Source organism: Oncorhynchus kisutch, linkage group LG14, assembly GCF_002021735.2.
Source record: "Oncorhynchus kisutch isolate 150728-3 linkage group LG14, Okis_V2, whole genome shotgun sequence".
In the NCBI taxonomy this organism is placed as follows: Eukaryota; Metazoa; Chordata; class Actinopteri; order Salmoniformes; family Salmonidae; genus Oncorhynchus; species Oncorhynchus kisutch.
The window spans coordinates 51,602,351-51,615,335 of NC_034187.2; positions in this window are offsets into that span (position 1 = coordinate 51,602,351).

Genomic DNA, 12,985 nt, shown 5'->3' on the forward strand with positions numbered 1-12,985 from the left:
TCTACTGTAGATATTTGATTGGACTGATCATGTCAACATCATACTTTCAAAATCTTAGCTAGCAGTCATCATCATGAATCAAGTCGACAATCTACGGGCAAATCCTTTTCTATCCTTGTCATGTGAAGAGAAATGACGAAGAGAAATTAGAAATAAAACGTATCGGTGCTCATCGACCATTGGACATGAACATTACACAACAAGTTGGAAATCGCAAATTCAACAATGAGTGGTTTGGAAGGAATCAGTGGCTAACAGCAAGCATTGCAAAGCAATCACCAGCCTGCTATTCAATGGAGTGGGAGTGTGGTCCAAGTCTGGGTTTAAGGGTCTCTTTCCAAGCTTAAAAGGATAGACATTCAATTATGGCCATGCTGTCAATCCACGTACAAAACAACTGGAAACTCGTAACTGGGAAATCTCAGACCTCAGTGAGTTCAAGACAATAGGGAACAACCTACGACTGGGAAAATATGTTTTGAACGGTTATCCAACTAGGAATTCCAAGTCGGGAACTCGGGCCTAAAGATCACTGATGTCATGATTCAACCTTGTTTTTTTCCGATATCCCAGTTGTTTTGAAAGCACTATAAATCCAGAGAATGACCGAATTTAATGACAATGTTTGATGACAAGATTCACCCATGAAGGACTGCCGAGCCACCTTCCTGTTCAAGTGAGCACAGCACAATAAGATGTGTCCAAAAATGCATTGTATGCTGCTGTATAAATGATGTAATATGCCAGGGAGATATGTATACCGTAGCTAAGAAAGTAATACTGAGTGTGCGTTGTGTAGTAAGCTGTTAGTAGTGTAGTAAGCTGTGCCTCAACTTAATAATTTGGTCCCTTTTCACCTCATAACTTAACATACTGTTCTGACTTGGTGGTGCACATTTATCCTATAGCCTGTTTTAGAGAAATATCATCATTGAATATTGTAAGAGCTTTCATTGTCTCCTCATACGCCCCCTATTTATCCTATGGTTATGACTTGGTGTACAGGGAGAATACTGTAAGAACGGCCCATGTTCTGAACTCTGTCGCAGTACATTTAAAAATTGCTGGACAAATATTAATATTGACTTTGTCTGTCCTAGCTCGCTCATTAATTTCTTAATTGAAATTACAGATTACAGCCTCTTATCCTCTTGTCATCCCCTTATGCCATAGTTTGTACATCTCAATTATCAGTAGAAACCACATTTGCTTTAAGCAAGTCAGCCATATCAGCTATGTTTTTTTAAAGCATTAAATGAGGCTGAATGAACTGTTTCGATGCCAGGCAAGGCTCCGCTGATAGCAAGGTGTAGCAGTGGTTGGGACTGTTGAGACTGCTGTAGGCCCTAACAGTTTGTGGGCACCATTTGTCATCGTTATAGTGCAATTAATGTATTGTGTAGTGTTGTGTTGTGTAGTGGCTTTGCTGGCATGCATCTACAAAAAAGGGTTCACTTTGCCCCACCAAGATTTACAAGCTAAAATAGGCACTGGTTGCTTCACAATACTAACCTAAATGACAGAGTGAAAAGAAAGTAGCTTGTACAGAATACAAATATTCCAAAGCATGCATCCTGTTTGCAATAAGGCACTAAAGTAAAACTGCAAAACATTTGGCAAAGAAATTAACTTTAACAACTGAATACAAAGCATTATGTTTGGGGCAAATCCAACACCATACATCACTGAGTACCACTCTTCACATTTCCAAACATGGTCGTGGCTGCATCATGTTATGGATGTGCTTGTCATCAGCAAGGACTAGGGAGTTATTTAGGATAAAAAGACTCGGAATAGAGCTAAATCCTAGAGGAAAACCTGGTTCAGTCTGCTTCCAACAGACATTGGGAGACAAATGCATCTTTCAACATAAGTCCAAACATACACTGGAGTTGCTTACCATGACATTGAATGTTCCTGAGTTGCCTAGTTACAGTTTTGGCTTAAATTGGCATGAAAATCAATGACAAGACTTCAAAATGGCTGTCTAGCAATGATCAACAACCAACTTGACAGGGCTTGAATAATTTTTCAAAGAATAATGTGTAAATATTGTACAATCCAGGTGTGCAAAGCTCTTGTAGATGTACTCTCCCACTTTATTTGGAATGGAAAGACCGAGTCAAATTGAATGTTTTACACTTACCTTATAAAGCTGGAGGTGTCGGACAACCTCATATGAAAATGTCTTTCTGGGCCACACAACCTTGTTCACTTAAACAATGGACAGCAGACTATCCTTGTGCTTGGAGTAGTATTGAAGACATAAATGTGATGCCCTATGATTTCAAAATATATTCACTACTTTGGGTCCAAGGCTGTAAAGAAAACAAAATGACAATAAAATGGATTTTCAATTCAATTTGTACTTGGAAAAATGTACTTCAATTCATGAAATGGAAGAAACCCATAACGCCAGGCACCCTTGTGTGGAACAACCCCACATTACCTCCAGGATTTAATGACAACACCTAAGTCCTGGTTCTTAAGTGGCATTGTGAATTTTGAACATTATATACTATGAAGACTCTGTACTGTCATTCAATAAATTCAAAGAAGAAATTGGGTTAAGTTCTTACAACTAAGAAATCTTATTCAATCGCTTCAACAGAATCTGGATGAACCTAAAGCTTTTAAAAAGCACTGAATGAAGATGCAATGCCAAAGAAGTTGATTGCAAAGGTATATCAAGGGTTGATTTAATTTCTACCTGATAGCTCAGAACCTATAAGGAAAAAATGGTAAACAGATAGGTAGACAGGTATGATCTCATAGATATTCAGTAATTGGTTTAGGCCTATTGTTGATTTACAGAGCATAAACATGCATATGTTTCCCAAATGGTATCTGATTCACTATATCATGCACTACTTTTGACCAGAGCCCCATGGCCCTGGTCAAAAGTAGTGCACTATATAGGGAATAGGGTTCCATTTGGAACGTAGTTCCAGTCTCCCTGTGGAAGATGCAGTGGCATGCTGGCCTTCATACCTTTGATTTAGCATGGGTTCTTGACACAAGAGGACTGGGTACATTAATTGCTCAGTCTTTCTGTTCATCCCCTGCATTCATAAAACCCTTCATTCCTCTGCTAGCAGTCGTAATGTATAGTCATGGTTCCACCCTTCACCCGTATAGGCAAGCATACACAAATGCATACACACCTTGTCAGTATGCAGGGTCAGTACCCCCTCTAGTCCATTGAGTACTTACTGTGGACTGTGGTGGGCTTTGTGAATAATGCATGTGTAGAGCAAACATCCACAATCTTCGGCAGGCCTCACATGACCAGATGTCATGTCTTTCAGGGGGCTGCATGACCCAGAGAATAACAAAATGACACTTACCATCCATTTGCTACATTAAAATGAAAGTGATTATGACTACGTAAAGATTAAATCCCAATATTACGCAAATTGTTGTCTGGATTTCATGTTCTACTCCCCCAAAGATAGGAGAGAGAGAGAGAGTGTAACATAGACGCAGGGAGTCAGGAAGCAGGTGCAGTTAGTGAGTTTAATGATAACGAACATGGAACGATACAAAACAAGAGAAGCGTCTGACATGGAAACACAAACAATACTACCTGATGACTGACAAAACAGAGTGCTAGATAAATGGTAAGTAATGAAGGTAGTAAGGAAGTCCTGGTGTGACTGATGATAGGGCGCAGGTGTGCGTAATGATGGTTGCCAGGTGTGCGTAATGATGGTTGCCAGGACCGGTGGTTAGTAGACCGGTGACGTCGCACGTCGGAGCTGGATAGAGGGAGTAGACGTAAGAGAGAGAGAGATGAACCTGGAGAAGAGTCCCCTAAGCAAGCTGATCCTGGGGCTCTGTTCACAGACACAAACATACCCCACAGAGCCTCAGGACAGCAACACAATTAAACCCAAGCAAAATCATGAGAAAACAAAAAGATAATTCCCTGACACATTGGAAAGAATTAACAAAAGAACTCAGAGCAAACTCTAATTCTATTTGGCCCTAAACAGAGAGTACACAGTGGCAGAATACTTGACCACTGTGACTGACCCAAACTTAAGGAAAGCTTTGACTATGTACAGACTCAGTGAGCATAGCATTGCTATTGAAAAAGCCACCGTAGGCAGACCTGGCTCTCAAGAGAAGACAGGCTATATGCACACTGCCCACAAAATGAGGTGGAAACTGAGCTGCACTTCCTAAATTCCTGCCAAATATATGACCATATTAGAGATAAATACTTCCCTCAGAATACACAGACCCACAAAGAACTTGAAAACAAATCCAACATTTGATAAACACACCTATCTATTTGTGAAATAGCACAGTGTGCAGTCAGCAGCAAGATTTGTGACCTGTTGCCACAAGAAAAGGGCACCCAATGAAGAACAAGCACCATTGTAAATACAACCCATATTTATGTTGATTTATTTTCCCTTTTGTACTTTAACTATTTGCACATCGTTACAACACTATATATACACATAATATGACATTTGAAATGACTCTATTCCATTGGAGTGTAATGTTTACAGTTCATTTTTATTGTTAATTTCACTTTTGTTTATTATCTATTTCACTTGCTTTGACAATGTAAACACATGCTTCCCATGCCAATGAATTGAATTGAGAGAGAGAGATTCCTCAAGTCGCCAGACAAGGACAGGGATAGCATCAGACAAGGTGTCTGAAATGGGATCACGTTGACTGGGATTCTGTTCAATTTCAGCCACCTTCCTGGATATGTACGTAACTCTTACTGAGCCTTATATGCATGTTATCCTTGTTCCTTTTCTATTTGGCTGTTGTGTACAGAACATACATTGATGCTTGTAAGAAATGACTGTACAATGAAGAGTACTTACACGGCACTTCGGTTATCACTGCAGGTTTGCAAACCAACAGAGACCTTGAGGTTGTCTCAGTTGCTGCCCGTGTCAGGCACCATATAACTCCTTTACGAGCACAGACCTTGCCAACTTTGAGAACTGGCAGTCCCTGAAATGGAACATTCAGACAGTAGATGCTACTCTAGAATGGCCCATATAGTCCATGGCTAGAGGGCCAAATATCCCATATTTTTCCACTTTGGTGTGGTAAAGTCTATTAAGATTTTCATGAAGGTCCATGTCTGTGGGTTATATTTTGGTACGATAACCACTTATCGGAGGTAGCTGGCTAAATGTGGTTATCCCTGGCGTTAATGTTATGACCAATACGTGGTTAGTTGGGCCAACAGGAATGAGGGTATGACATTTTATTACCAGGGGACAATCTTTGAAAACGAAGGACGTTTAATAAGGTATAAACAAATGAAGGTATGAAACGATAGGAATGGTAATGCTATCTTCAAGGGCCCATCCTGGGAGGTCAAAGGTTATACATGGGGGTATATTTTTGGGGGTATATCAAGACAGAATGGGCAGTATTGGGATGTACTCTATTATCACATGGTACTCTAGATCACGGTTTCCCAAAGTCAGTTTGTGGATTTGGCTATTTCAGCCACAACCGTTGCTAACAGGTATATAAAATAGAGCACACATCCATCAAATCCCCATAGACAAACATTGGCAGTAGAATGGCCTTACTGAAGAGCTCAGTGACTTTCAACATGGCACCAACAAGTAATTTGGTCAAATTTCGGCCCTGCTATAGCTCCGGTCAACTGTAAGTACTATTATGGTGAGGTGGAAAACACTAGGACTCAGGCGCGAAGTGGTAGACCACACAAGCTTACAGAACAGGACCGCTGTGTGCTGAAACACGTAGCACATAAAAATTGTTTGTCCTCGGTTGCCACACTCACTACCGAAACACAACCCTGCCAAGGGGTCTACCGGTCGCGGTCGGCTGCGACAGCCTGGGATTGAACCCGGGTCTATAGTAATGCCTCTAGCACTGCGATGCAGTGCCTTAGACCGCTGCGCCACTCGGGAGACCCGCTCTGTCTTTGTATGGTCTCTTTGGCAGAGATAACTCACATCTGGAGAAAATTAGAATACATGTAAAAAAAAATGTAGAAGGCATTTTCAACTGAATCTCTACTCACCTTAAGTCTGCCTCTTTTTCACCGTATCAAATTATCTCATCTTTTAAGATCGCCCCATTTAGATTGGAAATTAGACAGACAATTACATTGACTAGTCAATTTAAATAATGCCTCTTTAATAATGTTTACATATCTTACATTACTCATCTCATATGTGTATACTGTATCTTATACCATCTATTGTATCTTGCCTATGCCACTCGGTCATCACTCATCCATATATTTATATGTACATATTATTATATATATATATTTTTTCACCTTTATTTAACAAGGTAGGCCAGTTGAGAACAAGTTCTCATTTACAACTGCGACCTGGCCAAGATAAAGCAAATCAGTGCGACAAAAATAACAACACAGAGTTACACATGGGATAAACAAATGTACAGTCAATAACACAATAGAAAAATCTGTATACAATGTGTGCAAATGAAGTAAGGAGGTAAGGCAATAAATAGGCCAATAGTGGCGAAGTAATTACAATTGAGCAATTTACACTGGAGTGATAGATGTGCAGATGCAGATGTGCAAGTAGAAATACTGGTGTGCAAAAGAGCAGAAAAACAAAAACAAATATGGGGATGAGGTAGGTAGTTGGTTGGATGGGCTATTTACAGATGGGCTGTGTAACGTTGTAGCGATCGGTAAGCTGCTCTGACAGCTAACGCTTAAAGTTAGTGAGGGAGATGTAAGTCTCCAACTTCATTCCAGTCATTGGCAGCAGAGAACTGGAAGGAAAGGCAGCCAAAGGAGGTATTGGCTTTGGGGATGACCAGTGAAATATACCTGCTGGAGCGCGTGCTACAGGTGGGTGTTGCTATGGTGACCAGTGAGCTGAGATAAGACGGAGCTTTACCTAGAAAAGACTTATAGATGACCTGGAGCCATGGGTTTGGCGACGAATATGTAGCGAGGACCAGCCAACGAGAGCATACAGGTCGCAGTGGTGGGTAGTATATGGTGCTTTGGTGACAAAACGGATGGCACTGTGATAGACTGCATCCAATTTGCTGAGTAGAGTATTGGAGGTTATTTTGTAAATGACATCGCCGAAGTCAAGGATCGTAGGATAGTCAGTTTTACGATGGTATGTTTGGCAGCATGAGTTTTGCTTTGTGGCGAAATAGGAAGCAGATTGTAGATTTACATTTGGATTGGAGATGCTCAATGTTAGTCTGGATAGAGAGTTTACAGTCTAGCCAGACACCGAGGTATTTATAGTCCACATATTCTAAGTCAGAACCGTCCAGAGTAGTGATGCTAGTCGGGCTGGCGGGTGCAGGCAGCGATTGTTTGAAGAGCATGCACTTCATTTTACTAGCATTTAAGAGCAGTTGGAGGCCACGGAAGGAGTGTTGTATGGCATTGAAGCTCGTTTGGAGGTTTGTTAACACAGCGTCCAAAGAAGGGCCAGATGTATACAGAATGGTGTCGTCTGTGTAGAGGTGGATCAAAGAATCACCCGCAGCAAGAGCGACATCATTGATATATACAGAGAAAAGAGTCGGCCTGAGAATTGAACCCTGTGAAACCCCCATAGAGACTGCCAGAGGTCCGGACAACAGGCCCTCCGATTTGACACACTGAACTCTATCTGAGTAGTTAATGAACCAGGCGAGGCAGTTATTAGAGAAACCAAGGCTGTTGAGTCTGCTGATAAGAATACAATGATTGACAGAGTCGAAAGCCTTGGCCAGGTCAATGAAGAAGGCTGCACAGTACTGTCTTTTATCAATGGTGGTTATGATATCGTTTAGGACCTTGAGCATGGCTGCTCGGAAACCAGATTACATTGCGAAGAAGGTACGGTGGGATTTGAAATGGTCAGTGATCTGTTTGTTTACTTTGCTTTCGAAGACTTTTGAAAGGCAGGGCAGGATGAATATAGGTCTGTAACAGTTTGACCCCCCCCATCTCCCCTTTCCAATCTTAAGGAATCTCAGACTATATGAAAGAGAGGTTGAACAGACTAGTAATAGGGGTTGCAACAATGGCGGTGGATAATTTTAGGAAGAGAGGGTCCAAATTGTCAGCCCAGCTGATTTGTAGGGCTCCAGATTTTGTAGCTCTTTCAGAACATCAGCTGTCTGGATTTAGGTGAAGGAGAAACCGGGGAGGGGGGGGGGGGTCTTGGGCCAGTTGCTGCGGGGGGTGCAGAGCTGTTGGGGTAGCCAGGTTGAAAGCATGGCCAGCCGTAGAGAAATGCTTATTGAAATTCTCTATTATCATGGATTTATCAGTGGTGACAGTGTTTCCTATTCTCAGAGCAGTGGGCAGCTGGGAGGGGGCACTCTTATTCTCCATGGACTTTACAGTGTCCCAAAACTTTTTGGAATTAGTGCTGCAGGATGCAACTTTTTGTTTGAAAAAGCTAGCCTTTGCTTTCCTAACTGACTGTGTGTATTGGTTCCTGACTTCCCTGAAAAGTTGCATTCCCATCCCTTATTATTCCATCCCTTTATATTTGTGTGTATTAAGTAGTTGTTGTGGAATTGTTTGATTACTTGTTAGATATTACTGCACTGTCGGAACTAGAAGCACAAGCATTTCGCTACACTCGCATAACATCTGCTAACCATGTGTATGTGACAAATAAAATTTGATTTGAAGAAAGCTACAATCTATCTGTAATATTAAAGCTGATCTACCCCCCTCTCCCAAAAATACAAAAATAAAAGATTGCCTCATTTATTATGTAATTTAAATTGGCCCCATATACTGAGGCAAAGGTTAAGGTCAAAGTTGTAGTTTACGAATGATCTTGGTCCCTTCACCTTGAAGTCAGTCTAGTTAGCCCGTCCTGTAAAGTTAGGATTGTAAAATGGAAAACATGGCTGCCTTTTCAGCTAATGGATATCGATAGGAAGCTCCATGACAGGTCCTCAGTTGTGAGTGTTAGTTTGTTCTCTGTGGACTCTTATCTCCCAATGAACAAGAACAGGTTCCCAATTAGAGCTTCCTCTCCACACCTCACTGAGTCATAATCTGTGTCCAAAATGGCACCCTATAACCTATACACTGAGTGTACAAAATATTAGGACCACGTTCCTAATATTGAGTTAAACTCCCTTTTGCCTTCAGAACAAGGACTCTACAAGTTGTCGAAAGCGTTCCACAGGGATGATGGCCCATGTTGACTCCAATGCTTCCCACAGTTGTGTCAAGTTGTCTGGATGTCCTTTGGGTGGTGGACCATTCTTGAGACACACAGAAAACTGTTGCAGTTCTTGACACGCTCAAACCGGTGCACCTGGCACCTACTACCATACCATGTTCAAAGGCACTTCAATATTTTGTCTTGCCCATTCACCCTCTGAATGGCACACAATCCATGTCTCAATTGTCTCGAGGCTTAAAAATCCTTCTTTAACCTATCTCCTCCACCTTTATCTACACTGATTGAAGTGGATTTAGCAGGTGAGATCAACAAGGGATCATACCTTTCACCTGGATTCCACTGGTCATGGAACGAGCAGGTGTTCCTAATGTTTTGTACACTCAGTGTATAGTCCACTACATTTGAACAGGGTCCATATATAGGGAATAAGGTGCCATTTGGTACACAGCCGTACACTCTCCACAAGCATGCACCTTCAAATGTGAAGATGACATTTAATTGGCCCCTTGATTTAAAATGTATTATTTTCTGAGGGTGGCGATGATGACCTGCTAATGACTGGCTGGTGAGACTTGTCTCTGTCAAGAGGCCCCAGTAAGTCATGATAATGGAGAATGAACGGTAGACAAATGGCCTAATGAGAGGAGAGCTTTGACGTGACTAGTTACGAATCACATAATGGTGAGATAATAGACATTACAGGTAAAATAGGGAAATATTTGAGGTAAAATACCTGAAGTAATCAAACCACCAGTAGTTTATAATCACATTTATTTGAGGTCATATTTTTAATGATACATGACTGACAATAACAACAGTCCATTTTATAATGGTTCCAGAAATATTTTCTGCGTGTTTTTCAGTTTATCCAAGCAGTCACTTTTGAAGTGCATCACATATTGGTTTACATGCTTACTTGTATACATTCGAGGAAGATGTCTGCATTCAACTTTTCTGCTCTTCTGCACACCAATATCTCTACCTGTACATGACCATCTGATCTTTTATCACTCCAGTGTTAATCTGCAAAATTGTAATTATTTGCCTACCTCCTCATGCCTTTTGCACACATTGTATATAGACCCCCCCTTCGTTTTCTACTGTGTTATTGACTTGTTAATTGTTTACTCCATGTGTAACTCTTTGTTGTATGCTCACACTGCTATGCTTTATCTTGGCCAGGTCGCAGTTGCAAATGAGAACTTGTTCTCAACTAGCCTACCTGGTTAAATAAAGGTGAAATAAAAAATTAAAAAATTAAAAACTCATTAACTGCTTGATTTCTGTAGACATGCTGTTGCTTGAAGAACATTAGAGACATCTACTGGCCAGAGGTAGGATCAGTTGAATAATGGGAATGGATGGATAAGGTTTGTTTCAGCTTGAGTCTTTAACAATTTGTGACCTTAGAATTATTAATTAAATAGGCACTGTGCAAAAATCCACATTAAAAGTAAACTACTTGACACAGCTGAGAAAAACAGTGGCCCAGTGTTACTCTGATGGTACTTGGAACGCATTTATAGTATTGTTAGGTTCATGTTTGGGCTCCCAAGTGGCGCAGAGGTCAAAGGCACTGCATCTCAGTGCTTGAGGCGTCACTACAGACACCCTGGTTCGATTCCAGGCTGTATCACATCCGGCCGTGATTGGGAGTCCCATAGGGCGGCGCAAAATTGGCCCACCGTTGTCCGGGTTTGGCCGGGGTAGGTCGTCAATGTAAATAAGAATTTGTTCTTATCTGACTTGTCTAGTTAAATAAAAAATAAAAAAATCAATGTTTCAGATGGGGTATCTTAGATCGATCTCATACAGTCTCAAGTCTGTAATACAGATAAGATTCTTCTTTGATAAGAAATGGGAGGAGCGGACACTTTATTCCCTTTCTGTCTGCACATAATGAGGATTTCATGTCTTGTCCCAGTTCCATCTGTGACAGCTCCATCAATCTGAAGGGCAGAGATGTGGCTGAACTAAGTGGCGACACTCTCCCCTCCACTTGTTGAGTCCTAAACGGCACCCTATTCCTATGGGGTGCACTTATTTTGACCAGAGCCTATAAGGATCTGGTAAAAAGAAGTGCACTATATTAGGAATAGGGTGCCATTTGGGACGGAATCAGGTGGAGTTTTTAGGTAATGAACCTCTATGATCCATGTCATCAGTATGCTGAAGGGGACATTTATTCTGAGGGCCCCACTGTCTGGATCAGGATTGGGCTGTGTGAGTGAGTGAGTGAGTGAGTGAGTGAGTGAGTGAGTGAGTGAGTGAGTGCATGCAATATAGGCTACTGGGCTGATTTACTGAGAGTAGCCCTGCCTTGCCCCACTCAAAGACATTACATTAGAATTGATCCTCCACTCTACCCAACATTAAAATCGAGTAGATTAAGAAAGTAGTAGGCTGTAAGGCTAACCTGCCTATTGCCTAATGCAGGGGTGGGCAATTCCAGTCCTCGAGGGCAGTGGCGGTTCTAGCTTGTAGGGCTCCCTGGGCGAACCCCACCTTCAGCGCCCCCCCATCATTCTGCACTAACTGTAATTTTTATTCAGACATTTGGAACAACACAAATAAATAATCATAACATTTAAAACGATATAAATATACAAATATATACAAAAATAAGACTCATAAATATCAAAAAGAAGTAACAAAGACAAATAGAAACAAATTTGGGTTGATTTGTCACTCGAGCATCAATACATTACCCATCCCCAAACACTGTCAACCAAGAGTCAAGACTAAACCAATTCACCTCGGTGGTGTAGCAGACTGGTTTTATATTATTCTTAACGATTTCGCACAAACCAGAAAAAAATTCAACAATATGTCTGTGAAACTATATATTCACAGTATTATGAATGAATTGTTTATTCAGTAGCATTTTATAGTGTGACTGACTTTAATAATTGCATTAATATTGTACAAAGTTACAGGTGAACTATTTGATAGGTTCCCCTGCTCCCACAACCTCGGGCTTCCAGTGGGGAGACCTGAGATCAACCTACCCCCGCTCCCCTCCCCATCTCGTACTTCTGAGTGGGAGACCTTCCCAGGCAGTGACCTGCCCAGCTCACAAACTAGAATCAGGGTGCCCACTCCGACAAGGTTAATTGACCCACAGTCCCACACGGTGACATGATATCATTGACGTGACGTGCAAATGAGCGATAGAAAACCGATCGCGCAAATGTCCCCATTCTGATTTTTTGGGTGTGGGTGCCCCGTGCCGCCCTGGGCGGCTGCCCATGTCACCTATACGTAAATCCGCCACTGCTCGACAGCCAGTGTGGTGTCACAGTTATGCCCCAGCCCCAGCTAACACACCTGACTCCTATAATCAACTAATCATGATCTTCAGTTTAGAATGCAATTTGATGAATCAGCTGTGTTTGCTAGGGATGGAGAAAAAGTGTGACACCAATCAGGCTCTGGAGGACTGGAGTTGCCCACCCCTGGCCTAATGTATGATTATTTTTGTGATTAAAATAGAATGTCTGCCTTTTAATTTGATTTAATATTCTGAATATTAATCACACTAATTAAAGGTATATTAAACGCCTCGGATGCTCACCGTTCAACAACATAGTGCCTTCAAAGCTCATCAATAAGCTAAGGACCCTGGGACTAAACACCTCCCTCTGCAACTGGATCCTGGACTTTCTGACGGGCCACCCCCAGGTGGTAAGGGTAGGTGACAACACATCCGCAACGCTGATCCTCAACACAGGGGCCCTTCATGGGTGCGTGCTCAGTCCCCTCCTGTACTCCCTGTTCACTCATGACTGCGCGGCCAGGGACGACTCCAACACCATCATTAAGTTTGTCGA